The sequence below is a fragment of the Triticum dicoccoides genome, chromosome 2B, assembly GCF_002162155.2.
Source record: "Triticum dicoccoides isolate Atlit2015 ecotype Zavitan chromosome 2B, WEW_v2.0, whole genome shotgun sequence".
In the NCBI taxonomy this organism is placed as follows: domain Eukaryota; kingdom Viridiplantae; phylum Streptophyta; class Magnoliopsida; order Poales; family Poaceae; genus Triticum; species Triticum dicoccoides.
In genome coordinates this window covers 295,803,046-295,808,842 of record NC_041383.1, presented here as the reverse complement: position 1 = coordinate 295,808,842, position 5,797 = coordinate 295,803,046, and the positions used below count along the sequence as shown (strand labels likewise).

The 5,797-nt window shown below is 45.8% G+C and overlaps 1 long non-coding RNA gene across 1 annotated transcript; it reads left to right on the top strand.

Annotated features, from left to right (window-relative positions):
• The first annotated feature begins 1,703 nt into the window (after positions 1-1,703).
• On the top strand, positions 1,704-3,531 carry LOC119367681. Its single transcript, XR_005176384.1, has 5 exons — positions 1,704-2,303; positions 2,412-2,503; positions 2,614-2,671; positions 2,758-2,863; positions 3,354-3,531. It is a non-coding gene; the product is annotated as an uncharacterized LOC119367681 (long non-coding RNA).
• Positions 3,532-5,797: the final 2,266 nt, after the last annotated feature.

The following is a 5,797-nucleotide window of genomic DNA, read 5'->3' as shown; positions in this document are numbered from 1 at the left end:
TGCTCATTTACATGAAGCTGACTTTGTTTTTAGAGTGATATTGTTGTTTGAATTTCAGCTGTTGCTTTCCATGACACTCACATATATTCAGTCCTGATGTTGTCAGTTTCACACATATATTCAGAGCTTAAAAATTCAGACAAAATCCATCTACATATGAGCAGAGAAGAGAAGAGGAGGGAATGGGGACTAGAGACGATTCCCGCGCAAAACAGGAACCTACATAGCTGATTCCCGCGCGAAGTAAGCGGCTCAGTCAATCCTATCTGGCCAAACCCCCGCCACTTGGGTAAAACCGGCCTCACAAACCCACCAAAATGGCCTCAGGGGGTGATTTGTCAGGTATGTGTTAGTCTAGGGGATTAAGAATCTGGTTTTGCGGTTGGGGGGGTGATCTGCTCGAAATCTAGCAGTTCAGGGGGGTATGTGGACTTCTTTCATTCATATACTAAGCATATGCACATCGATTTCATCTACAGAAGGCACCCTAAAACGCCATCTAATATGCTTCCACCACTATGTGAAAAAACATGAACAAAACCCTAGCCCCCAAATCAAATCCCCTGAAACCCCTAACTGACAGCCCTAATGTGGACAGAGAGCCAAGATTTGCAGAGGAATATTAGGGCGCACTGACCTGATTGTAGCCGCCGGTCGAGTTGTTCAGTACATGTCGACGATCGTCGCATGCGCCGCCGTGGTCGCCCAAATCACCGCCGCTGTGTCGTCAGAGAGAGAAAAGAGGGGAGTGGGAGATGAAAAGGTGAAGCGGAGTGGAGCGGTCGAGGTAGGGCGAGGGGGTGTATTAGACCGTCACCACCCAACTATTGCTGACGTGGCAGCCCATTCGATTAAAATGCTCAACCACCCCCGCCACTTGGGCAAAATCGGCTTCACAAACCCACGAAAACGTCCCCAGGGGGTGATTTGCCCGGTATATGTTAGTCTAGGGGATTAAGAAACTGGTTTTGCGGTTGGGGGGGGGGGTGATCTGCTCGAAAGCTGGCAGTTCAGGGGGTATGTGGACTTCTTTCGATAAATGTTACATACTCGTGGATTATTAATATACCTACAGCCTAGTTAAACTTTCATCAAACACGTTGAAGGCATAAAACAAACAAAGATGATATTTTGGGGGGATTAAATAAAAAAAGATGAATGGAAAAGAGAGGAGAGAAGGCAAATCAGGAGATAGAGAGAGCAACGAGCGGATTACCTGGCTCGAGGAGCTATGGTCGAATCTTGATGTGTCCGTTATCAGCTCCACCAGTCATGCCCATGTCCGATCCCCACCAATCATGCCCGTGTCCAATCCGCGCTACGGTCTGCCATCCATCCATGCCGCCTCTTCGTGGGAACAGCCTCTTCCTCGCTCCTCCGGTGTCCGAAGCCATCTCCACCTCCTTCATGGCCTCCAGTGGCGAGGGCAAGAGATGAGGAGACGCCATCAGGGTGGAAGAAGTGGCGGCAGAGGAAAGGAGGCCATGGCATCCGGGAAGGAGAGACGAGGCTGCAACGGCCGGCGGGGTTTGGGATGGCTGGTTGGGAGGAGGCGGCAGCGGGCATGGAGAGGAGGAAGAAGGGGAGGCGCCGGCGCTAGGGTTTGGGCGTCACGCACCCTACCTGGCCTCCATTGAGTGGCCCTGCCAATCCACAATGTTAGACAGTAAAAAAGAAGGCGCACCCTGGTCTCCGTCGTGAGATCCGCCGCCGCCGGAGGAGAGGCAGCAACGAGCGCGAGGGGACTGAGAGGAGACGAGAGGGAGAGGGGAATGGGAGGAGACGAGACGAGAGGGAGAGGAAGCGTGCTTGGGAAGGAAAAGGAACCAAAGACAACACGCTGCTTGATGCCAATCGCTAAACGCTTCCTGATGACGTGGATATCGCGAGAAGGCGTCCTTTGCCCCACCATTAATGGGTTGTATCGCTAGCACCCGCGCCTCCAATTCAGCCAACGTCGGTCATCTCCCGCTCCGTTCTCCACCGGCGTTGCTCCGCCTCGGTTTTTAACGTCCAGGCCCCAGCGCCTCCTTGTCGTCTCGGGCTTGCCGACCTGGCCAAGTCGTGTGATGTTGGCGCCCCGCTCCATCGGCTCTGCTGCGCCACGGTTTCCAACAGTCATCTCGCCACCGCCACCGACTGCCATCCTGTAGCAAGCGTGTTGCCGTACGGCGAGGTCCTCCCATCGGCAAGCTCCGCCCCTGTCGGCATCGTCTACCCAGGCCAAGTCCTCTTTGCCAAGTGCTGCTAAGCTCCGCCACGTCTCGGTCACTCATCTTAAGTTCTTAACAAGTAGCGTGAAGGTATACACAGAAAACCACCTCTCTCTCCTTGTCCCTCTGTTTCTATTTAATCGGATGCGTATTTAGGTTCAGATTTCAGCATGTTGATCTGATGCTTTTCCATGCTAGGTACAAGTGCAGCTGCAGCAGAAGCAGCTAGAAACTTTGGTTTTGTGGTTCCAAAACTACACTAAAGTTGGGGAGAACGTGTACTTATAGTGGTCAGTGAATACAACATGAATTAGACAATTCGTTTTTTGATACAATCAGAGGTTAGAGGCCAGTATACTGCATAAATTTTTTGGTTCTTTTGTTGTTGCTCGTATATTAGGTGTATGTCTCAACGGTTACAGATCACTGGTCCTTGAAATAGGAATCAAGTTCCCCTGGTTAGTACCCATCAGTTCTTTCTATTTTCTGATGCAGCATCATTGTTTTTTCTTGCTTATTTTTCTTTTTGTTCCATCTTAAATAGTTTTGCAGAAACATACACAAAGGGAAGGGGGAAGCATAAAGTGCGGGACAAGGATCCGAGCAATGGAGCAGTATAGTTACTCAGCAATTTGATCTTGATCTCAATGGTTGGCCCTTCTTTTATGATATAGCCTAGCTCTCCATTCCGTTACATGACATCCTACGTTGGGTTTTGTGCTATAATGGATCTTTTATTTATCAAGAACAAGATATATTTTGAATTTTCCAGTCAAGTGAATGTTTTAATGTCACTGGATTCATTTTTTGGAGCTAGACCCGCTAGTAAAATTGCCATTCACTTTTTTTGCTGAGCAATTCATGATCACCACACTACTGAACTCTTTTTTGAACAGAAGCCACCTGAACTTAGTTTGAGCTCTCATGTTGTTAAATGAAGGACGAATTTTAGTAAGCTGAACAGTGTTTAGGTTTTCCTAACTTAATAGGAAATTTTCGGTTCTGTTCGCATTGTTCCAATCAGGTTGTTTACACTATTATGTGATCGGCATGCTTATATATCAAGTGATTACAACATCTTAATTGTTTTTGTCGTGACTATTTCCCTTATCTAATTGTTGACCCATGGTCTTCCTGCAGATTTCAATGCTGACTTGAATCATGTTCGGAGTTGATCAAGATTAGCCGTTGTATTGTTATGCAGTGGCTGACTAATCTGAGAGAGAATGGTGTGGAATGAGAAGTGACGAGATGTGGTGTTCCAACTATAAATGCCTAAATTATCTTTAGTATATGTCCATATAAAGAATATTATGGTGTTCCGACTATTGAATCTTCGATCAAGTGGTTGTTGTTTAATTAATTAATTCTTTATCTATAATATAGTCCAAGGGCTTCTTACAATTTTTACTGCTACTAATTTCCACTTCTACTAGATTCATTTCTTCACACGCTTGATATTTTTGATGCGATTGTTGGAAATGGGCCAGTGGAGAAGTTCTGAACGCTTTAGCCTATGATGTGCGATGGGGATGTAGGTTCCATCGATGGAAACCATGGTGTATGCGACTTCAAGTACGTCCTAATTTGGCTCAGTGCTTTGTTGTCATGCACTCTCGTTTATGTGGTATCTAATTTATTTTTTCCTGATGTGGCCTTGAGGTGCGGGAAGCTGGAGCCTTAGGAGAGACAGTCGGCCGAGTTCTTGTTGGAGAGGGAAGTGGATGCAGACCTTGCGGAGTTCTTGCACGGGTATGTGTTTAATAAGGAAAAGATAGAGTTGCTCATGTGCTAGACTATCTAGCACATGAGCAACTCTATGTTCTTACACGGGGCTGGAGTATGTATCGGCCAGAAGTGTATGTGCTTTTAAAGAATATACTGTCCAAGTGTAAGAGCCTCTCTTACTGACAATAATTTCTTAAAAATTTGGAGTTTGTGTATATAGTCCATTACTTAGAGAACTTCCCTTGAGTTTGTAGGATTGAAAACTACTATTTTTCTATGATCTACTTAGCATGCAATTCTGAATAAAATTAATATTGGGACACGCCTCATACACTACTTGGAAAAACCTTATACACAGGAGCTTACAAGTAGTGCTTTTTAGAGGGCAACGCTGCAACTATTTAGCAGTAGCGCTTGGGCCGAAAGAGCACTGCTACTATGCATATAGCAGTAGAGCTATAGTTGTAAAACAGGCTACTACTATAATTGCCAAACCGTTGCTGGCAGGCTAGGTATACTAGTAGCGCTCAAACTTGAAAAGCGCTACTACTCTTGTACTTAGCAATAACGCTTTCCTCCAACCAGCGCTATTGCTAAATTCAGTCCTCTCCTATGACCAAAGTTTAGTCCCACCTCGCTCCACGGAGAGAATGTTTACCATCTTAAATATGGTGCTTATCAAACTATCACAACCACTTGGTCTTCATTGTACTCTATGTGTAGGATCTGTGGCAATATGAATCTTCGCCGGTTCCTAAACTGGTGAAGATTCATACTAACAATTTAGATTCTACACAAAAAGATCAATGATGACCAATGATTTTTTTTAATTTTATGTTTTTTTACATGCTAATGATCATAGCCTCAGTAGTAGCGCTGGTTCCACAAAAACACTACTGCTAATGATCGTAGCGGCAGCGCTTGTTCCCTCAAAGTGCTACTGTTATGGAGCTTAGCAGTAGCGGATGTTGCAAACCAGCGCTACTACTACGGGGCACCTTATCCACACCCCGACCCGCACGCGTCCTCACTCTCCCCCTCACACTCTCACTCGCCCACTCCGCCGCGCGTCGTTGCCCCCAAGGTATCTGCCTCCCTCCATCCGTCCTCCTCTCGCCGCCATCCTCTATCCTCCCTCCGGCGGTCCTCCTCCCTCCTCCCTCGTCCGACCGCCGCCCTGCTCCCTGCTCCCTCCTCCCACTGCCCTCCTCTCTCCTCCCTTCCCCGGCCGCCTGAAGCCCTCACTCCTCCCTCCCTCCTCCTCCTCCTCCCACTGCCCTCCTCTCTTTGTATAAAATTTGTTAGTAAAAGAATTTAGTAATAGAAATTTTTAGGTACGGAAATGTATTATGCTATATGAGATTTTTTTAGTAAATGTAGGTTTTCTGAATAGAATTGAAAAAAATAAGTAAATGTAGGTCTTTTGAATAGAATAGGAATTTTTCTAAGTTATGTGAAATTAGGGCATTTTTCTATGATTCAAGAAGTAGAGAGTAGTTAAAAACTAGGGCATTTTTCTTGAATCTATGAGGATATATAGATAGATGGATGGATGGACAGATGTTAGGGCTAGAACTAGGGTATTTTTAGTAAATGTATATAGGTCTTTTCAATTTTTAGGGTTAGAACAAGGTATTTTTTAGTAAATGGTAGGGCCAGAAGTAGGATGTTTTAGACATAGGGTTTCACTAAGTCCTAAGATGAGGATAATAATGTTTTTGTTTATATTTTGTTTTTGCAGAAATCAAGGAGCCCCTGGATCATCCTCGCCGTCGTCCCCGTCACCGACCAAATCCGACCTCAAGGTGAGAAAGAGCGCTATCCCCATGTCGATGATGATGTAGATGTTTTGATAG